Here is a 23,338-nt window from a genome sequence, read left to right as displayed (position 1 = left end):
CCCCGGTCCCAGTCAGGGTAAGAATGGGAGGCAGTTAATCCATGGGTCTCTTAACACATTGATGTTTCTCTTTCACTCTCCCTCTCTTCCCTTCCTTCTCTCCCCTTCCACTCTCTCTAAAAATCAGTGGGGAAGATATCCTCCCTACTCATGTGAGTATTTAAAAAAGAAAGAAAAAGAAAGTAATATATAATGAACATTTTTTCATATTATGCGCACCTGTACTATCATCATAATCAGATATGGCTATGCCATTGCTTATTTAACCACTTTCCTATTGGACATCTAGGTGTTTCTCAATATTATTTATATAAACTAACAGTGCTAAGATGACATCTTTGTATGTATGTGTACAAGAAAAAATTCATGGTGAATTTTTGTGCTCAAGATTCTGTAGTAGGTTTTTAAATATAAATATAAATATATATAAATATAAATATATATATAATCTACTTACATAAAAACCCTGGGTGGTGTTCATCACGACCAGAAGAACCGCGACCAAGCAGAAGGAAGTCAGTTCTGCGGGGTTGTCTTGGCAATAGCTGCGCCCTTCCCCAAGCTGTTTCCCAGAGCTGTTTCCTGTAAGGACGGGGTTTGAGGCAGGAACCCACCCTGGGAGCATGGAGGCATATCTTTATAAAGTGTGCTGCGCCAGCACAGCCAAGGGTGAACCTGAGTGGGGGCGACTGAAAGGCTTAGAAAAGACAGACAAGAGAATGAAAGCCGGGTCTCGGTGGGACGCTGCTTCTCTGAGAGACAGTGACCATGTCCACAGCCATGCCTTTATTTTTTAGCAGATGCTACGAGGCAAAGTAAGGGAGTGACCAAGATGTTTACAACGTTCTCCTGGGTTTCATTCCTACTCAATTACATGCACCTGAACTCTATCAAGCCTACATCACTCAGGCACGTGGGATCATGTGTTCGGACCATAGGTTCAAGCTTACAACTACAGCTGTTGGCTATAATTGTGCGGGGAGGGCCCTGCCCTCTAAGCTGGGACTTGCACGTGGCAATGAGAGGACTGTGCCCTCTCATCAGTCCAAGGCTTGAACCTGTCCAAAACACTGCAGCGGCTTCCCACAATAAAGTTTTAATTCTGTTTATTTGTTACTAATGTTGTGGCCCCACCCCCATAACAAACAATTTCCGGAGGATGAGGCCCAGGAATCAGGATTTTAAAAAGATTCGCAGGTGATTTTAATGTGCAGCCAAGGTTGAGAACCACTGCTATAGATAATATTAAACATATCTAAACGTGCAATTCTTTGTCCAAAAAATGAGCATGTTCAAAAATTAAATGAGGAAAATGTGGATATACTCGATGGAGATTTTCACACATATTTGAGTGATGATTCCATTGATTCCACAGGTGATGCTGAAAAGGAAAATTTTCCCATCGAATTTCTTAATAGTATTACTCCTTCAGGGAATGCCATGTCATAAATTAAAATTGAAAGTGGCTGCAATCATCATGCTATTGAGAAATCTCAATAGTAAATGGGGTCTTTGTAATGGTACCAGATTTATTATCAAAAGATTACGACCTAACATTATCAAAGCTGAAGTATTAACAGGATCTGCAGAGGGAGAGGCTGTTCTGATTCCAAGAATTAATTTGTCCCCGTCTGACACTGATTCGACGATGGTTTACTGTGATGCCCGCATTTGTGATGACTATTCATAAATCACAAGGACAAACTCTAGGCAAAGTAGGCATATTCCTACCAGAACCCATTTTTGCACATGGTCAGTTAGATGTTGCTTTCTTTGAGTTTGAAGAGCATGTGATGTTAGAGTTCAAGTTCTAAGTACTTCATCACAAGGGAATTTAGTCAAGCACTCTGAAAGTGTTTTCACTCTTAATGTGGTGTACAGGAAGATATTAGAATAAGTTTAATCACTTTTATCAGTCATTGTTTGCATCACTGTTGTTTTTATATCATGTTTTTGTTTTCATATCATGTTTTTGTCGCTTTTATATCCTGCCTCTCTTGTTATATCCTTTTGTTACTGTTTATCAATAAATTTATATATTATTTTTATATACATTTTACTAATTTCCTTTCATCTCTCACACTTCTATTATAGAGAAAGGGCAAAAAGCAATATTAAAATATCTACACTAATTAATTCACTTTAAAAAAATATATTTTATTGATTTTTTACAGAGAGAAAGGGAGAGGGATAGAGAGTTAGAAACATCGATGAGAGAGAAACATCGATCAGCTGCCTCTTTGACCGAAATCGAATCTGGGACCATTGAGTCCGCAGGCTGATGCTCTATCCACTGAGCCAACCCGGTTAGGGCAATTAATTCCCTTTTAGTGTGCACAAATTTCGTGCACTGGGCTACTAGTAATAAATATATATATAATTCCAGAGAGGAAGGGAGAGGGAGAGAGAGATAGAAACATCAATGATGAAACTAGATCACCAACTTAACACCATACACAAAAATAAACTCAAAATGGATAAAGGAATTAAATGTAAGAAGGGAAACCATAAAAATCTTTGAAGAATCCATAGGCAACAAAATAGCAGACATATGTCATAGCAGTATCTTTACCGATACAGCTCCTAAGGTAATGGATACAAAGTAGAAAATAAACAAATGGGACTACATCAAAATAAAAAGCTTCTGCACAGCAAAAGAAACCATCAACAAAACAAGAGAGCCTACTGCATGGGAGAACATATTTGTCAATGTTATCTCCCATAAGGGTTTAATCTCCAAAATTTACAGGAAAATCATACTAAACAAAAGGAAGATGAACAACCCAATCAAAAAATGGGCAAAGGACCTAAATAGACATTTTTTGAAAGAGGACATACAGAAGTCGGAGAGACATGAAAACATGCTCAGAGACACTAATCATCTGAGAGATGCAAATCAAAACAACAATGAGATACCATCTCACACCCGTCAAAATGGCTATCATCAACAAATCAACAAATGACAGGTGCTGGAAAGGATGTGGAGAAAAAGGAACCCTCGTTCACTGCTGGTGGGAATGCAAACTGGTGCAGCCACTGTGGAGAACAGTATGGAGTTTCCTCAGAAAGTTAAAAATGGAACTCCCATTTGACCCAGTGATTCCACTTCTAGGAATATATCCCAAGAAACTAGAAACACCAATCAGAAAGGATATATGCACCCCTATGGTCATAGCAGCAGAATTCACCATAGCTAAGATTTGGAAACAGCCTAAGTGCCCATCATCAGATGAGTGGATTAAAAAACAGTGGTACATCTACACAATGGAGTACTACGCCGCTATAAAAAAGAAGAAACTTTTACCATTTGCAACAGCATGGGTGGAACTGGAGAGCATTATGCTAAGCGAAATAAGCCAGCTGGAAAAAGATAAATATCACATGATCTCACTCATATGTGGGATATAATGATCAACATAAACTGATGAACAAAAATAGATCCAGACACAAATGACAAGGGCGGGGGGTGGATAAAGATCAACCAAAGAACTTGTATGCATGTATATTAGCATAACTAATGGACACAGACACTGAGGCGCAGGGGGCTTGCCCTTAGGGGTGGGAGTGGCTGGGGGGGTCGATCGGGGAAAAAATAAGACTTATGTAATATTTTTTGAACAATTTTTCTTAAAAAGAAACATCAGTGATGATCGAGAATCATTGATTGGCTGCCTCCTGCAGACGACCCCCCCCCCCCCAACACACACACACACACACACACACACTGGGGTTTGAGCCCACAACTCGGGCATGTGCCCTGGCCAGAAATTGAACTGTGACCTCTTAGTTTATAGTTCAGTACTCAACCACTGAGCCTCGCTGGCCAGGTTTAAGTTTTTGATTGTCATGGCTAATATTCTAATAACTTGCCTCATTTATTTTGCATGTCAAGTAAAAGATCCATAGCAGTGGCTGCAGTTCTGGTGTTCTACCCTTCATTTTCTGTTTCTAGCTTTCCTGCCCCTCCCCTTTTTTTTAATCCTCACCTGCAGATATTTTTTCCATTGACTTCTAGAGAGATAATGGAAGGGAAGAGAGGGGAGGTGGGGCGGGGGTGAGGGGAGAGAGAGAGAGAAAGAGAGGCGAGAGAGATACATGGATTGGTTGCCTCCCACACACGCCCCTCCCAGGACTGGAGAACCTGCAACTGAGGTACATGCACTTGATCGGGAATTGAACCTGAACCCTTTGATCCGTAGGTTGATGCTCTAACCACTGAGAAAATATAGCCAGGATTCATTTCCATTTTTTAAATTCCCTGTTCTACCTCCCTTACTCTTTAGTTACTTTTTTGGTTTGTGTGTCTGTGTCAGGCCTGGGTTTGTCTTAGCTCCCATGCTTAGAGCTAAAGAAGCCTTTTTGACTTCAGTTCAAAATTGTATAGCACTTGCTGATTTTCACATTGGAGGAGAGATATGAGGAGTATTTAAACTCCCTCCTAATCGTCAACAAAGGTAACTGATATGTATTGTTTTGAGGTCAGAGAAAAGGTGGAGAACCTTTTTCTAGAGGATCTGCTAAAGGTGAATTAGGACTTCTGAGGTTGTGGAAATTGTGTATGGAAGTTCCTCGATATGGCTATAAAAGATCTATGAAGTGATTTGTGAAACCTAAACAGGTTTGAGTCTCCATTAGTGTGTGCTATGGCTTTATATGGAGACACGTGGTGGGCTTCCTTGGGGAAGGGGAAGATGGATTTTAACTGCCTCCTCAGTACACTTTTAGAGCTGCCTCCCCTTTTTTAAAATTTTGTTTTATTGCTTAAAATATTACAAAGAGTATTACATATGTCTGCTCCCCCCCCCCCCCCTTGACCTTCCCCCAGCCTCCCCTGCCCCCCTTTCTTGTGGGTGTAAGAATCTGTGCCTCTGCATTCTGCCTAGTGATGAGATGTTCTGTTTTTGCTGGTAGGCTACAGTCTGACTTTTATTAGCCATTGTTTCAGTTTTCTTCAGGAAATGCCTGACACCCCTCTCTGAAATGGAGAGTGTCTAACCTCAACCTCCACACCCTCTTGGGTTACACAACCTTTCTTTGACCATGTTGGACCTTAAATAAACCTTTTGCAGAGCCTGTGGTTAGTTGTTAAGCTATTTTAAAATGAAGGATATCTGTGATGATTGTGGACCTCCTATAAAGAGGTAATCAGAAAATTAATCTTGTAGTGAACAAGTTTATAGTTCTGATCTTAGAAGCTAGAGTGTGAAGGAAAACTGCTAATTTGTGTACTAACAGCATCAGAAGGTGTGACTTATTTATTAACTAGAGGACTGGTGCACGAAGAGGGCCGGGGAGGGATGCGGGAGGTTGGTCATCCACAGAGGGACTGTGGGACAGCCCCAGGGCATGTTCAGCCCATCTCATTCAGTCCCGATCAGCCGGACCCCAGCAACAAGCTAACCTGTCAATTGGAGCGTCTGCCCCCTGGTAGTCAGAGCATGTCATAGCAACTTGTTTACTAGTTGACTGTTTGCCCCTGGTTGTCAGTGTATGTCATAGCGAGCGGTTGAGCGGCCTTAGCATGCTGTCATTAGCATATTACATGGTTGAATGGATGACTGGACACATAGCATATTAGGCTTTTTTAAAAAATTTCTTTATTAAGTTATTACATATGTGTCCTTATCCCCACATTACCCCCCCCCCCCCCGACTCATGCCCTCACCCCTCTGTTGTCTGTGTCCATTGGTTAGGCCTATATGCATGGATATAAGTCCTTTGGTTGATCTCTCCCGCTTACCCCCACCCACCCCTACCTTCCCCCTGAGGTTTGATGGTCTGATAGATGTTTCTCTGTCTCTGGATCTGTTTTTCTTCATCAGTTTATGTTCATTATATTCCATAAATGAGTGGGTCATGTGATATTTATCTTTCTCTGACTAGCTTATTTCACTTAGCATAATGCTCTCCAGTTCCATTCCTGCTGTTGCAAATGGTAAGAATTCCTTTTTTAATGCAGCTTAGTATTCCATTGTGTAGATGTACCACAGTTTTTTAATCCACTCATCTACTGATGGGCACTTCGGCTGTTTTTCAAATCTTAGCTATGGTGAATTCTGCTGCTATGAACAAAGGGGTGCATATATCCTTTCTAATTAGTGTTTCTAGTTTCTTGGGATATATTCCCAGAAGTGGGATCACTGAGTCAAATGGGAGTTCCATTTCTTGTTTTTTGAGGAAACCATACTGTCTTCCACATTGTCTACACCACTCTGCATTCCCACCAGCAGTGCAGAAGGGTTCCTTTTTCTCCACATCCTCACCAGCGCTTGTTTGTTGATTTGTTGATGATAGCCATTCTGACAGGTGTGAGATGGTACCACATTGTCATTTTGATTTGCATCTCTCAGATGATTAGTGACTTTGAGAATGTTTTCATATGTCTCTGGGCCTTCTGTCTTCATTCGAAAAGTATCTATTTAGGGCCCTTGCCCATTTTTCGATTGGTTTGTTTATCTTCCTTTTGTTAAATTGAGTTCCCTGTAAATGTTGGAGATTACACCCATATTAGAGATAATATTGGCAAATATGTTCTCCCATGCACTGGGCTTTCTTGTCGTTTTGTTGATGGTTTCTTTTGCTGTGCAGAAGCTTTTTATTTTGATGTAGTCCCATTTGTTTATTTCCTCTTTAGTTTCCACTGCTCTAGGAGTAGTATCAGTGAAGAAATTGCTTCGGGATATGTCTGAGTTTTGCTGCCTGTGGATTCCTCTAGTATTTTTATAGTTTCCCATCTTATGTTTAAGTCCTTTATCCATTTTGAGTTTATTTTTGTGTATGGTGTAAGTTGGTGGTCTAGTTTCATTTTTTTGTATGTATCTGTCCAATTTTCCCAACACTATTTATTAAAGAGTCTGTCTTGACTCCATTGTATGTTCATGCCTCCTTTGTCGATAATAATTGAGCATAGTCTTTTTGGTTGATTTCTGGGTTCTCTATTCTATTCCATTGATCTATATGTCTGTTCTTGTGCCAGTACCAGGCAGTTTTGAGAACAGTGGCTTTGTAATACAGCTTGATATCTGGTATTGAGATCCCACCTACTTTGTTCTTCTCTCTCAGGATTGCTGCAGCTATTTGAGGTCTTTTTTTATTCAGAATGAATTTTTGGAAAGTTCGTTCTAAGTCTGTTAAATATGCTGTTGGTATTTTAATGGGGGAGTGCATTGAATCTATAGATTGCTTTGGGTAGTATGGACATTTTGATGGTGTTGATTCTACCAATGCATGAACACAGTATGTTCTTCCATCTGTTTATGTCTTCCTCTATCTCTTTTTTCAGTGTCCCATAGTTTTCCACATAAAGGTATTTAACCTCCTAAGTTAAGTTATTCCTAGGTATCTTAATTTATTTGGTGCAATGGTAAATGAGATTGCTTTTTTAGTGTCTCTTTCAGTAAATTCATTATTGGTGTATAGAAATGCCATAGATTTCTTGGTGTCAATTTTGTATCCTGCTACATTGTCGAAATCACTTGTAAAGTCTAATAATTTTTTGATAGAGTCTTTAGGGTTTTCTATGTACAGTATCATGTCATCTGCAAATAAAGACAGTTTTACTTCTTCTATTCCAATGTGGATGCCTTTTATTTCTTCTTCTTTTCTGATCGCAATGTCTAATGCTTCCAGTACCAGAGTGGTGAGAATGGGCATCCTTATCTTATTCCTGTTCTTAGGGGAAATGGTTTTAGTTTTTGCCCATTGAGTATGATGTTGACTGTGGGTTTGTCATATATGGCTTTTATTATGTTGAGGTATGATCCTTCTATTCCCACCTTGCTGAGAGTTTTTATCAAGAAAGGGTGTTGGATTTTGTCAAATGCATTTTCTGCATCAATTGATATGACTATGTGATTTTTATCTCTCAATTCGTTTATGTGATGTATCACGTTTATTGATTTGCAGACATTGTACCATCCTTGCATGCCCGGGACAAATCCTACTTGGTCATGGTGTATGATCTTTCTGATGTACTGCTGGATCCGACTTGCTAGAATTTTGTTGATGATTTTGGCATCTATGTTCATGAGGGATATTGGCCTATAATTATCTTTCATTGTGGTCTCTCTATCTGGTTTTAGTATTAGGGTGATGCTGGCTTCATAGAATGAGCTGGGAAGTGTTCCTTCTTCTTGAATTTTTTGGAATATTTTGAGGAGGATAGATTTTAGTTCTTCCTTGAATATTTGGTTAAACTCCCCTGTGAAGCCGTCTGACCCTGGGCTTTTGTTTGCTGGAAGGTTTTTGATGACTGCTTCAATTTCTTCCATAGTTAATCAGCCCATTGAGATTTTTAGAATCTTCCTGATGGAGTTTTGCAAGGTTGTATTTCTCTAGAAATATGTCCATTTCCTCCAGGTTGTCTAGTTTGTTAGAATAGAGTTGTCCGTAGTATTTTTTAGCAATCCTTTGTATTTCTGTGGGGTCTGTTATTTCACCTCTTTCATTTCTGATTTTGTTTATTTGTGTCCTCTCTCTTAGCTTCTTGGTGAGCCTGGCTAGAGTTTCATCAATCTTGTTTATCCTTTCAAAGAACCAGCTCTTGGTTTCATCTTTTGTATAGTTTTTTTGGTCTCTATGTTATTCATTTCTACTCCGATCTTTATTATCTCCTTCCTTCTGCTCAGTCTGGGCTTTTCTTGTTGCTGTCTCTCTAATTCTTTTTTTTTATATATATATTTTATTGATTTTTCACAGAGAGGAAGGGAGAGAGATAGAGAGAGTTAGAAACATCGATGACAGAGAAACATCGATCAGCTGCCTCTTGCACATCCTGTGCCCGCAACCCAGGTACATGCCCTTGACCGGAATTGAACCCGGGACCTCTCAGTCCACGGGCTAACGCTCTATCCACTGAGCCAAACCGTCTTCGGCTCTCTAATTCTTTGAGTTGTAGAGTTAGATGATTTATTACCATCTTTTCTAGGTTTCTGAGAAAGAGCTATAAACTTCCCTTTCAGGACTGCTTTCATTGTGTCCCATATATTTTGGATTATTTTGTTATTATTGTCATTAGTTTCCAGGATGTTTTTAATTTCTTGTTTAATCTCTTTGGTAACCCAATCAATGTTGAATAGCATGCTTTTCTCCTTCCAAGTGTTTGAATTTTTTGGATTGTTTTTATTGTAATTTATTTCTAAAATTATGCCATTGTGGTCTGAGAAAATGCTTTTTATGATTTCAAATTTCTTGAATTTTGGGAGACTTTGCTTGTGACCCAATATGTGGTCTGTTTTTGAAAATGTCCCATGTGCACTTGAGACGAACGTATATTCCATGTCTTTGAAGTGAAATGTTCGGAAGATGTCAATTAAGTCCATTTGATCCAGTGAGTTATTTAGGATTGCTCTTTCTTTGCTTATTTTTTGTCTAGAGGATTTATCCAGTGATGTCAGTGGTGTATTAAAGTCTCCCAGTATGATTGTATTGTTGTCAGTTTCTTCCTTGTTATCCTTCCGGAGTTTTTTTATGTGTTTGAGTACTCCTGCATTGGGTGCATATATGTTTATCAGGGTTATATCCTCTTGTTGTATTGATCCTTTTAGTATTATGAAGTGGCCTTCCTTAACTCTTGTTATGGCCTTCACTTTGAGGTCTATTTTGTCAGGTATGAGTATTGTTACCCCACCTTTTTTTTATTTCCATTTCCGTGAAAGATATTTTTCCATCCCTGCACATTTAGTCTGTGTGAGTCCCTTATTCTGAGGTGGGTCTCTTGTAGACAGCATATATATGGTTCATTTTTTTTTTATTATTATTCATTTAGCCACTCAGTGTCTTTTTAGTGGAGTATTTAGTCCATTTACGTTTAAAGTTATTATTGAAAGGTACTTGTTTGTAGCATTTTTCTATTTTTTGTGCCTGTTTTCTTTCTTAGCTCTTTATTTCTTCTTTTTACACCAGTGCCTTTAGCATTTCTTGCATTGCTAGCTTGGTGGTGATAAACTTCCTTAGCCTTTTTTTTGTCTGTGAAGCTTCTTATTTCCCCTTCCATTTTGAATGATAACCTTGTTGGATAGAGTATTCTTGGATTCAGTTCTTTGCTTTGCATCACTTTGTAAATTTCCTTCCATTCTTTTCTGGCCTGATGTGTTTCTGTTGAGAAATCTTTTGATAATATAGTGGGAGATCCCTTGTACATAACTTTCTGTCTCTCTCTTGCAGCCTTTAAGATTCTCTCCTTGTCCTGAACATTTGCCATGGTAATCATGATGTATCTTCGTGTGGGTCTTTTTGAGTTCATCTTGTTTGGGACTCTCTGTGCTTATGTGACTTTTTTCTTCCCCACCTTAGGGAATTTTTCTGACATTATTTCTTCAAATAGGTTTTCTAACCCTTGTTCCTCTTCCTGTTATTCTGGCACCCCTATTATTCATATGTTGCTTCGTTTCATGTTGTCCCATAGCTCTCTTAGGCTCTCCCCTGTCTTTTAATTTTTTTCTCCAATTGCAGTTCAGTTAGGGTGTGTGTTTTGCTTCCCTGTCTTCTAATTCGCTAATTTTGTCCTCAGCTTCTGCTAGTCTACTGTTGTAACTTTCCATGGTGTTTTTTTATTGTAGCTATATCACTTTTCATTTCTTCTGGATTCTTACACAAGGTATTGATTTTGTTTATCCATTTCTTCTGAATTCTTACATAAGTTGTTGAGTTTTTCCTCCATCAGGTTTATGAACTGTATGACCCTTATTCTGAATTCTTTTTCTGAACTACTGTATGCCTCTGTTTCACTTACCTGCTTTTCTGGCGAACCCTTTTTTCCTTTATTTTGGGGTTTCTTTGTCTACCCATTTTTGGTCTCACCGACTGATCTCGTTGAGTCATGCCGGTGCTGCTCCTCAGTTGGCAGAGGCTTCTCTGGTGGGTGCTGTTTGCAGCAGTGGTGTCTACTCTGGCTGGTGGGGGCAGCTGCTCACACAGCTGCTGTTCCTTGGACAGTGGTGGGCAGATTACGAGGCTACTGCTCCTCGGATGGGGGCAGGCTGAGCACATCTGCTGCTTCTTGGACAGGGAGTGCTGTTCATGTGGCTGCTGCTCCTCGGACGGGGCGGACTGCTCACGTGGCTGCTGCTCCTCAGACCAGTTTGGGCTGCGCAGGCCTGCCGCTCCTCGGACATAGGCAGTCTGCTCGTGTGGCTGTTGCTCCTCAGAATGGGGCGAGCTGCTCAGGCGGCTGCTGCTTCTCGGGTGGGAGTGAGCAGCACGTGCAGCTGCTTCTCCTCATACGGGGGCATTCTGCTTATGTGGCTGCTGCTCCTCAGACATGGGAAGGACTGCTTACGCGGCTGCTGTTCCTTGGGCAGGAGTGAGCTGCATGTGGGGCTGCTACTCCTCGGATGAGTGTGGGATGCTCACCCAGCTCCTGCTTGTTGGACAGGTGCAGGCTGCATGTGGCTGCTACTCCTTATATCAGTGTGGACTGTGCAGGACTGCTGCTCCTCAGACTGTGGCGGGCTTCTTGGGCGGGTACTGTTCCTCCAATCATCATATTAGAATTTACTATATAGGATAATATTAATATTTGTGGATAATTCTTAATATAAGATAATTTAGTCACATCTGTTTTCAGTAGAGTAGTACTTGACTATATTATTCTGTTATACTTCATTTAAATTACCCTACCCTTTTTTTAAAAAAAAAATCATTGTTGAGTATTACAGATACTCCTCTTCCCCCCCCCCCCCCATTGCCACCCTCCATCCATTTCCCGCCTTGTCCCAAGTTTTCGACACCCTATTGTCTGTGTCCATGGGTAATGCATATCTATAATAATAAAAGGGTAATATGCTAATTAGACCAAATGTCCTTCTGGGTGAAGCCGGGGTTGGGAGGTAAGCCTGGGTCGCGTGTGCCAGAGGGAAGCTGATGCCAGTAGCCGGGGGAAGGAAGGCCTACTCTTGCACGAATTTTGTGCATCAGGCCTCTAGTATATATATACACATATATATATGAGCCAGGGTCCCTAATGACCGAAGGCTTGACCAAACACAGAAGTCAGTGCTGGGCCAAGGCGTCCCAGAACTGACTGCAGCTGGTGCTGGGGCAGCGACCCAGCACTGACTGCTGAGGGGACTGCAGATCAGACCCTGAGAGAGGCCTGCGGACAGAGAGGCAGGGTCTGATCTGCAGCCTCTGTGGCAGCTGTTGATCAGCTGTTGCCTCTTTCTCTCCCAGCTTCCCCAGCAGCCCCGCCTCTGTTTCTCTCTGGGCCTCTGCTAGGGCTGCTAATCAGCCCCACCCCTTTGATCAGGCCTGGGGATAGGCCTCAGAGACGTTGACTGGCATAGAAACCAACCAATCAGAACCTAAACTTGGTGAATTGCCAGGAGCCAGTGGCTGCCTAGGAGGCAGAGCTTTTGATGCTGACTGGCATAGAGACTGACCAACCAGAACCTAATCTGGGTGAAGTGTCAGGAGCCAATGGCTGTTTAGGAGTTGGAGCTTTTGACGCTGACTGGCATAGAATCTGAGCAATCACAACCTAATCTGGGCGAAATGCGAAGGCAAAACCTAAGGTGGGGGCTGAGGAGGGGTTTTAAGGGCAACAGCTGTTTGCTGTAAAGTGTAAGAAAGTGATTCAATTTTTTTAATGACTGGTTTGGCAGTATAGGGCATATGGCTGGCTATCAGTCCAGACATAGGGATTATGTGTTTTTGTCTGCCAGGAGCATCTCCTCCTGCAGAAAAATGTCCCCCCCCTCCCCAATTAAAGCAATCGTATCCTATATAATCTATCTATACTAATAAAAGGGTAATAAGCTAATTAGACCAGGTCAACCAGCCATCTTCTGGATGTCTGACTTCCTTCCGGACAAAGCCATGATGGAGGGGGCCGAGGCAGAGGCCATTATGGGCAATCAGTCTGGCAGGGGAGGGCAGTTGGGGGCGAGATCAGGCCAGCAGGGGAAGGGCATTTGGGAGCAACCAGACCAGCAGGGGAGTGCAGTTAGGGGCAATTAGACAGGCAGAGGCAGTTAGGGGCGATCAGGCCAGCAGGGGAGGGCAGTTAGGGGCGAGATCAGGCCGGCAGGGGTGCAATTGGGGGCAACCTGGGCGGCGGGGGAGTGCAGTTGGGGGTGAGATCAGGCTGGCAGGGGAGGACCATTAGGGGCGAGATCAAGCCAGCAGGAGAGGGCAGTTGGGGGTGAGATCAGGCTGGCAGGGGAGGACCATTAGGGGCGAGATCAAGCCAGCAGGAGAGGGCAGTTGGGGGCAATTGGGCCGGCAGGGGAGTAGGTATACGTCAATCAGCCTGCCAGGAGAGTGGTTAGGGGGTGATCAGGCTGACAGGCAGAGGCAGCTAGGGGCAATCAGGCCGGCAGGCAGGCGAGTGGTTGGGAGCCAGCAGTCCTGGGTTGTGAGACTTCTAAACCAGTAGTTGCACATTCCCCGAGAGGTCCCAAATTGGAGAGAGTGCAGGCAGGGCTGAGGGACAACCCCCCACACCCAGTGCATGAATTTCATGCACCAGGCCTCTGGTACGTATATAAGATCTTTGTTTAATCTCGTCACGTCTTCCACCCCCCTTCCCTCTGAGAATCGTCAGTCTGTTCCATTTTCATGCCTGTGATTCTATTTTCTTCATACTTTAATTTTACTTTGTTCATTAGATTTCTTATTTATTGTGATTTTTAGATTCAATTGTTGATAGATATGTATTTATTGCCCTTTTTATTGTTAATATTTTTTATCTCTTTTTTCTTATGGCTCTTAAAGAATACCCTTCAACATTTCATGTAATACTGGTTTGGTGGCGATTGAATTCCTTTAGGTTTTTCTTGTCTGTGAAGCTCTTTATCTGACCTTCTATCCTATATAATAAAAGGCTGATATGCAAATAGACTGAACAGGGGAACAGCCAAACAACCGGTCACTTTGACGTGCGCTTACCATCAGGGGGCATGCGCGTAACATTGTGGGTGGTGGGATGGTGGAGCAGGAGAGTGGGGGTGCCAGAATAAGGCAAGGTGCTGGTCGCTGTCATCAGGGTGACTCTCTTGAGGTTACTGAAAATTCTTTGTTCCCATGCGCCACAGTCCTACCTGGCACTCGCATCTGCTGCCAGTGCCAGAGCTGCCACTCACACTCACTGCCAGTGCTGACCCTGCTCACATCCTCAGCCGCTGCTCGCACCCAGCGCCGAGTGCCATCTGTGGTGCAAATAGCAGTTGCCGGCCCGATTGCCCTTGAGGGCTTCTCTACCTCCCTCTGCTTCTGAGGGGCGATCGGTGCAGCACCTGCCATTCACACCCACCAATGGCGACAGCCCCCCTCGCAGCTGCTTCTGGCGCCGGCCACACTCCCGCCCACCCTCCGACCTCACTCCCCACCCACTGTCCTCATCCATAGGTGCACAATTTTTGTCCAGTCTCTTCCCGCATCTCCCACACCCCTTCCCCCCCAAGAATAGTCAGTCCATTCCCTTTCTATGTCCCTGATTCTATTATAATCACCAGTTCATTTTGTTCATCAGATTATTTATTCACTTGATTCTTAGATTCACTTGTTGATAGATGCATATTTGTTGTTCATAATTTGTATCTTTACCTTTTTCTTCCTCTTCCTCTTCTTAAAGGATACCTTTCAGCATTTCATATAATCCTGGTTTGGTGGTGATGAACTCCTTTAGCTTTTCCTTATCTGTGAAGCTCTTTATCTGACCTTCAATTCTGAATGATAGCTTTGCTGGATAAAGCAATCTTGGTTGTAGGTTCTTGGTATTCATCACTTTGAATATTTCTTGCCATTCCCTTCTGGCCTGCAAAGTTTCTGTTGAGAAATCAGCTGACATTCGTATGGGTATTCCCTTGTAGGTAACTGAGGATCTTTCTCTTGCTGTTTTTAAGATTCTCTCTTTATCTTTTGCTCTTGGCATTTTAATTATGATGTGTCTTGGTGTGGTCCTCTTTGGATTCCTTTTGTTTGGGGTTCTCCGCACTTCTTGGACCTGTAAGTCCATTTCTTTCACCAGGTGGGGGAAGCTTTCTGTCATTATTTCTTCAAATAGGTTTTCAATATCTTGCTCTCTCTCTTCTTCTGGCACCCCTATAATTCTGATGTTGGTACACTTGAAGCTGTCCCAGAGGCTCCTTACACTATCCTCGCATTTTTGGATTCTTTTTTCATTTTGCTTTTCCGGTTGGGTGTTTTTTGCTTCCTCGCATTTCAAATCATTGACTTGATTCTTGTGCTCCTCTGGTCTGCTGTCGGGAGTCTGTATAATATTCTTTATTTCAGTCAGTGTATGCTTAATTTCTAGTTGGTTCCCCAATATAACATCGAGGGTCTCATTAGTTTTCTTGTAGATCTCATTAAGTTTATCGGCGGCTTCTAAACAGTTCTTGAGAGACCTTAAAAGTGTGGTTCTGAACTCTATATCTTCCATTGACAATTTTGTCCTGTTTCTTTTTCTCCGCATTTTGTTATGGTTCCTTGGTGCACCCCCTGGTGGTCTTTGTGTGCAGTCTTATAGTTAAACCTTGATTGTTGTAGCTAATACCAGGGAGGGTTTGACCTCCAGGCCAAGTGGCTATGAGAATCAGCTGTGTCTGTAGTGAGAGAACTTCTGTCCTCTAGGGAGGTGCTAATCTAGCCTTTGCCTGAGGCTATCCGGCAAATGCCTCTGTGCAGGGCTTGGGAGGGGCGGGTCGCACAGGATCAACAGGGTGGGCCAGAGAGAGCAGTTATGGCGGCTCTCAGTCCTGTCCCCAGGGGCTCTGCCTCTCTGAGTCCCAGCACCTGCTGCAAAGCTCAGAGAGAAAGCTGCACTCGCTCTGACCGGAGCCAGACAGTCCTGCTTCTCCCGTTTGAGTCTGGGTCCCTAAAGACTCGCCTGTATCTGGAGCTCAGAGTCTGCAACTCCCTCCCGATTGAAAACGCCAACCGCGCCCTCCGCCGCCAGCCCGCTCCGCGCACTCCGCACCTCAGAACTTGACTTCAGCACTGCGCCTCCTCTGAGTGTCCGTATGTGTTTCTCTTTCCTCCTAGTTGTAGGACTTCCACTCAGCCAGCGTTCCTGTGGTTCTGGGTGATGTCCCTTCCGTTTTTCAGTTTCACTTTTGAAGTAGTTGTTCAAGGCAGCAAACTCCGGCGTTAACCTATGCCACCATCTTGGTTCTCTCTCCTTTGCCCACTTTTTGATTGGATTGTTTATCTTCCTTTTGTTAAGTAGTATTATTTTCCTGTAAATTTTGGAGATTAAACCCTTATCAGAGATAACATTGGCAAATATGTTCTCGCATGGAGTGAGCTCTCTTGTTTTATTGGTTTCTTTTGCTATGCAGAAGCTTTTTATTTTTTATTTTTTTTAGAAGCTTTATTTTGATGCAGTCCCGTTTTTAATTTTCTCTTTAGTTTCCATTGCCCTAGGATAGTGATGGCGAACCTATGACACGCGTGTCAGAGGTGACACGCCAACTCATTTTTTTGGTTGATTTTTCTTTGTTAAAAATGGCATTTAAATATATAAAATAAATATCAAAAATATAAGTCTTTGTTTTACTATGGTTGCAAATATCAAAAAATTTCTATATGTGACACGGCACCAGAGTTAAGTTAGGGTTTTTCAAAATGCTGACATGCCGAGCTCAAAAGGTTCGCCATCACTGCCCTAGGAGCTGTATCGGTAAAGATATTGCTTCAAAATATGTCTGAGATTTTGCTGCCTGTGGATTCCTGTAAGATTTTTATGGTTTCCTATCTTAACGTTTAAGTCTTTTATCCATTTTGAGTTTTTTTTTTAGTGTATGGTGTAAGTTGGTCTAGTTTCATTTTTTACAAGTATCTGTCCAATTTTCCCAACACCATTTATTGAAGAGACTGTCTTGACTCCATTGTATGCTCTTCCCTCCTTTGTCTAATATTATTTGAACATAATGGCTTGAGTCGATTTCTGGGTTCTCTGTTTTTCCATTGCTCTATGTCTGTTCTTGTGCCAATACCTGGCAATTTGAGAACAGTGGCTTTGTAATGTAGCATGATGTCTGGTATTTTGATCCCTACAATTTTTTTTCTTCTTAGGATTGCTGCAGCTATTTGGGGTCTTTTTTTTTTAACTCCAGATGAATTTTTGGAGAGTTCGTTCTAGGTCTGTGAAATATTCTGTTAGTATCTTAATGGGGATTGCATTTATTGTATAGATTGCCTTAGGTAGTATGGACATTTTAATGATGTTGATTCAACCAATCATGAACACGCTATATTCTTTTATTTGTTTATGTCTTCCTCTATCTCTTTATTCAACATCCTGTAGTTTTCCGAATAGAGGTCTTTTACCTCCTTAGTTAAGTTTATTCCTAGGTATCTTAATTTTGGGGGGCAGTGGTAAACGAGGTTGTTTTTTTAGTTTATCTTTTGGTGAGTTCATTATTGGTGTAAAAAAAAAGCCATAGATTTCTGGTTGTTAATTTTGTATCCTGCTACATTGCCGGATTCATTTATTACATCTTCTAGTTTTTTGATGGAGTCTTTGGTGGTTTTTATGTACAATATCATGTCGTCTGTGAGTAATGACACTTTTACTTCTCCTTTCCCAATAATGATCCTTTTTATTTCTTCTTCTTGTCCCTTCGCTGTAGCTCGCACTTCCAGTACTATGTCGAACAGGAGTGGTTGAATGTGGGCATCCCTGTGTTGTTCCTGTTTTTAGGGGAAGTGGTTTTCGTTTTTGCCCATTGAGTATGATGTTGTCTGTAGGATTGTCATATATGGCCTTTATCATGTTGAGATATACTCCCTCCATTCCAACTTTGCTGAGAATTTTTATCAAAAATGGGTGTTGGATTTTGTCGAATGCTTTTTCTGCATCTCTTGATATGATCATGTGATTTTTGTCTTTTCATTTGTTTATGTGATGTATCACGTTTACTGATTTACGAATTTTGTACCAGCCTCGCATCCCTCGAATAAATCCCACTTGATCTTGTTGTATGATCTTTTTAATATATTGCTGGATGTGATTTCCTAATATATTGTTGAAGATTTTAGCATCTATGTAAATGAGGGATATTGGCCTCTTTCTTTGTAGTATTTTTATCTGGTTTTGGAATTAGGATAATGCTGGTCTCATAAAAAGAGTTTGGAAGTGTTCCTTCCTCTTGAATTTTCTGCAATAGTTTGAGGAGTATAGGTATTAGTTCTTTTTTTAATGTTTGGGCAAACTCCCCGATGAAGCCGTCCAGATCTGGGCTTTTGTGTGGTGGCAGTTTTTTGAGTACTTCTTCTATTTCATAGATTGTTATTGGTTTTTTCAGGTTTTTTGATTCTTCCTGATTCAGCTTTGGGAGATTGTATTTTTTTAGGAATTTGTCTATTTCATCAACATTGTCCAGCTTTTAGCATATAATTGTTCTTAGTATTTTCTTGCAATCCTTTGTATTTCTGTGGTGTCAGTGTTTACTTCGCTGCTTTCATTTCTGATTTTATTTTATTTTTCCATTCCTTCACTTTCATCCTGTGTTTCTTTTGTTTTGATTTGGGTCTCTTGTAGATAGCATATAGTTGGGTTATGTTTTGTATCTTTCCAGCTACCCTACACCTTTTGATTGGAGCATTTAATCTGTTTACATTTAGCGTTATTGAGAGGTACTTATTTATAGCCATTTTAATTTTGTATGGCTAGGTTTCTCTCTGTGTTTCTTTTTTTCAGCAATCCCTTACCTTACAGTAATCCCTTTAGCATTTCTTATAATGTTTGCTTGATGGTGATGAATTCCTTTAGCCTATTTTCTGTCTGGGAAACTAGGTCACCATCTATATTGAAGGGTATATGGTAATTGGATATAGTAATTGGATATAGTAATCTTGGTTTCAGATCCTTGCTTTCCATTATCGTGAGTACTTCATGCCATTCCCTTCTGGTCTGTAGAATTTCTGATGAGAAAACAGTTGTCAGCCTTATGGGAACTCCTTTGTAGGTAACAGTTTGCTTTTTTCTTGCTACCTTTAAGATTCTTTGTCTTGCCCTAACCGGTTTGGCTCAGTGGATGGAGCGTCGGCATATGGACTCAAGGGTCCCAAGTTCGATTCTGGTCAAGGGCATGTACCTTGGTTGCGGGCATATCCCCAGTGGGGGGTGTGCAGGAGGCAGCTGATCGATGTTTCGCTCTCATCGATGTTTCTAACTCTCTATCCTTCTCCCTTCCTCTCTGTAAAAAATCAGTAAAATATATTCTTTAATATTCTTTGTCTTTAGTTTTTGGAATTATTAATTCTGATGTGTCTGGGCGTGGGTCTTTTTGGGTTCTTCTTGTTTGGGGTTCTCTGTGCCTTCCGAACTTCTGTGACTTTTTCCTTTATCAGAATAGAGAAGTTTTGTGCCATTATTTCTTCAATCATCTTCTCTATTCCTTTCTCTCCTTCTGCCTCTTATAACACACCTGCTATTTTAATATTGTTATGTTTCACATTGTCCCACAGCTCCCTTAAGCTGTCCTCCGGTTTTTTGTTTTTTCTCTTTGGTTCTCTAATTGAGTGATATTTTCAACTTTGTCTTCTAATTCACTGATTCAGTCCTCAACTTCCCCTAATCTGCTGTGTATTCTTTTTTTTTTTTAATATATTTTATTGATATTTTTACAGAGAGAAAGGGAGAGGGATAGTTAGAAACATCGATGAGAGAAACATCAATCAGCTGCCTCCTGCACACTCCCTACTGGGGATGTGCCTGCAACCAGGGTACATACCCTTGACTGGAATCGAACCCGGGACCCTTGAGTCCACAGGCTGACACTCTATCCACTGAGCCAAACTGGCTAGGGCTGCTGTGTATTCTTTCCAATGTGTTCTTTATTTGTGTTATGTATTCTTTATCTCAGACTGTTCTTTTTTTATAGTTACTACTAGAGGCCCCGGTGCACAAAACTGTGCATTGGTGGGGCCCCTCTTCGTGGCCTGCATTGATTGGGCTGAAACCCGCAGTCCAACACCGCCTGCAACTCCTACCTGCCACTCCCACTCATCCCACTCCCACTGTGCCTGCCGTGGGCTTGTGCCCTATCAGTCCGATCGGGAGAGGCTCACGCTGCCACAGCAGTGTTTGGCAGCCGTGAGTCCTGGGTTGGGCGCCCTCCCAATTGAAGTGGCCTTCGGGATTGGGCTGAAATTGGCTCTACGACATCCCATTAGGGTCACGGATTGCGAGAGGACACAGGCCAGGCCACGGGACCCCACCGGTGCACGATTGGGCCAGGCAGGACCCACAGGAGGGCTCCAGGGTATGCCGGCCCATCTCACGCAGTCCCAATGGGTCAGACCCCAGCAGCTAACTACCTTTCTGGTTGGAACGTGTGCCCCTGGTGGTCAGTGCACATCATAGCAATTGGTCGTCCTGTCATCTGTCTTCCCCTGGTGGTCAGTGCATTTCATAGTGAGTGGTTGAGCGGCCATTACATATCATTAACTTATTACACTTTGAACAGTCAACCAGACAACTGAAAACTTAGCATATTAGGCTTTTATTATATAGAGTATCTTTTTTCATACTGTTGAGAGTTTTTAACATCATTACTTTGAACTTGTTTTAGATAAATTTCTTATCTGTGCTTCATTTATCTCCTCTGGAGAATTCGCTAGTTCTTTCATTTGGTGGTTGTTTCTTTGATTCCTCATTTTGGTTGTCTGTTTGGGTTTGTGACTATGTATTAGGTAGATCCTCTACACCTCTCAGTTTCTAGTGCAGTACAGTGTTAAAGGATAGGGAAAGACTCAAAGCCTCCAGAGACCGCCTCTTTCTACAGACTAATAGGATTCTGATTTGAATTGCCCCCAAGCAATTGTCCTCAGGTGTAGCGAGAGTTTTTTCCACAGGTTGGGTCAGTTGCTTCTGCCTGGAGGCTAATTGTTACTTTTAATCTCTTAAGTGGCCTCAGGGCAAGGTGTTTACCAACAGGGTGTGTCACTTGTCTTGCCCAGGCAAGGCAAATGTCTGTCGGAAAAATGTCCTCAGCTGTATGAGTGAATGACTCAGCCCAGGAAACTTGGGGTATCTGCCTTGTGAGTTCCATCCCCACTTCTGTGCTGTGAGAGCAGAACTCAGTCTTGGGTTCTGCTCTCACAGCTCCAGGCCACTTCACCCTCCCTCTGCCAGAGCACAAGTTGGGTGGCTCTGCAGGTAATTTTTGTTGTTTCACCTTTCAATAGGGTGCTCAAAATTTCAGCTGCCACTCCCTGGCAGACAGCACCCCACTGCTTTTCACAGCTAGATATTATGTGGGTACCTTCCTTCGTTTGGTGCTCTCTGCTGGGGAGCCCACCTTCAGGATTAGATCCCTGAGTTCTCAGTGGCACCCCCCCTCCCCTGCCCCCCCCCCCCCCACACACACACACAGACATACAGCTGAGATATCTCTCTCCAAGACTTAAGCTTCTATCTGTGGTTGCCCGGCCAGCCCTTTCGTGCCTCTCTCCCTCCTACCACTGTTTATGCAGTTTCTATCTACGGTCCTGGGTATCAGGGTTCTCTCTTTTGTGTTTTCCGTTGATTAATCAGGAAGCCTTTCTGTATTTCAGTTGTAATTCCAGCTTGTTCCTGGGAGCATGTCCGTGCAGAATCCACCTACTCTGCTGCCATTTCTAATCCCAAATAGGTTTTCAATATCTTGCTCTCTCTCTCTGCTCTTTCTGGCATCCCCATAATGTTAATGTTCGTACACTTGATGTCCCAGAGGCCCCTTACACTAGCTTCATATTTTTGGATTCTTTTTTCTTTTTGGTCTTCTGATTGGGTGTTTTTTGCTTCCTCATATTCCAAATCCTTGATTTGATTCTCAGAATCCTCTACTCTACTGTTGAATCCCTGTATATTACTCTTCATTTCAATCAGTGTTTGCTTAATTTCTGATTGGTTCTTTCCCATTTTATTTGGCAATATCCTGGAAAGTCTCATTGAGTTCCTTGGAGGTCTCAGGAAGATTCTTGAGTAAACTTATAATGATTGTTTTGAATTCTATATCCAATAATTTGCTTTCCTCCATTTCTTTGATTTGTCACCTCTTTCTTTATTTCCGTGTTTTGGCTGCTTCCCTGTGTTTATTTTTATGCATTAGGTCGAGCTGCTATGTCTCTGAGTTGGTAGAGTGGCCTTGTGTATTAGGTGTCCTGTAGGCCCAGTGGCTCAGTCTCAGTCTCCCCAGTCTCCTGAGCTGGACACTCTATGTGGGTGTGCCCCTGTGTGGGTTGAGTGCACAGTTTTGTAGTTGAGACTCAATTGCTGTTGGTGTTACTGGGAGGAATTGACCTCCAGGCCAATTGGCTATGAGGACCGTGTGTGACTACAGTGGGGGAGCTGCTGTGCAGGACATACCCCTATGGAAAGGACTTGCTTCAGTGGAGCTTTGTTGTTCACTGATTCTGCCCCTTAAGTGTGTCGTTTATGGATGTGTTGAGTTATAATTTGGTATGGTCTGATGCTGACCACTGGGTTCACTGGTTGTTGGGTCTCCAGGGAGATTCAAAGTCAGCCACTGCCTGGGACCATCCTGGCAGGAGCTATAGAGAGATCTCCAGTTCCCTCCTATTTGTATTAGGTTTGGAAGTGCCCAGGGGAGGCCCAGGTGTGAAGCAAGGCAGGCTGGTGCTAGTGCCGTGTCTTGGGCCATTTGATAGGTTTGGGGCTCCCTGACCCAGGTGCAGCTTGTTTGAGAAATTTTAGCAAAGTCTGAAGCCTGAGCAAGAATAGGCCATTCAAATGCAAAAGCCGCTGCAAACAGGTTGTGTGGGGCTATAAATTGGATGAGGTGGAGCTTCAGGGAATTATCAGGGTGGAGCAAACAGAAATGGCTGCCAGTCAACCCTGCCACTATATCCCAGCATAGAAACGATGACTCCTGTGAGCACCTCAGTCTGGGAGAAATCCACCCCCAAGTTCATGCCCTGATGCCAGAAAATCCAGTTCCTTCTAGTATGTGTCTGAAGCTCAGAGGAAGGCGAGACCTTGTAAGTTCAGTTTGTCGGCCAGCCCTTTAAAAGGAACACCTGGGTCTCCAGCAGCCTCCATGTCACTGAGCCCGAATTCCTGCTGGTTTTTACAACCTGTAGTTGTGGGGACTTTTCCAGCTCTGGGAGCCTGGGCTGGGGGTCTGGTATGGGGCTGGGACCCCTTGCTCCTCACAGGGGAATGGGGTCCTCCACAGAGACAATCTTTCCGATTAAAAAAGAGGTAAACGTCAGTGGTTGTTCAGTCTGTTCAGCACCTCTGCCCCTCATACCAGTCTCAGTGTACTGTCTTCTTCTCTAGTTGTCGGACTTCTAGTCAGCCAGCTTCCAGGGGGTTTTGGATGATGGTTTTTCTGTATTTTAGTTGTAATTTTCATGTGGTTGTGAGAGGCTGTGAGTACAGGCATTT

General features: G+C 42.6%; 1 protein-coding gene across 1 annotated transcript in view; it reads left to right on the top strand.

Annotated features, from left to right (window-relative positions):
- The window catches only part of CECR2 (CECR2 histone acetyl-lysine reader), a 221,925-nt gene that overhangs the window by 83,978 nt on the left and 114,609 nt on the right, over window positions 1-23,338 (top strand). The window lies entirely within an intron of this gene.

The sequence above is a fragment of the Myotis nattereri genome, assembly GCF_964212035.1.
Source record: "Myotis nattereri genome assembly, chromosome: 2".
Lineage (NCBI taxonomy): Eukaryota > Metazoa > Chordata > Mammalia > Chiroptera > Vespertilionidae > Myotis > Myotis nattereri.
The sequence above is the reverse complement of the archived record's forward strand: the minus strand, read 5'-3'. Positions and strand labels throughout refer to the sequence as shown.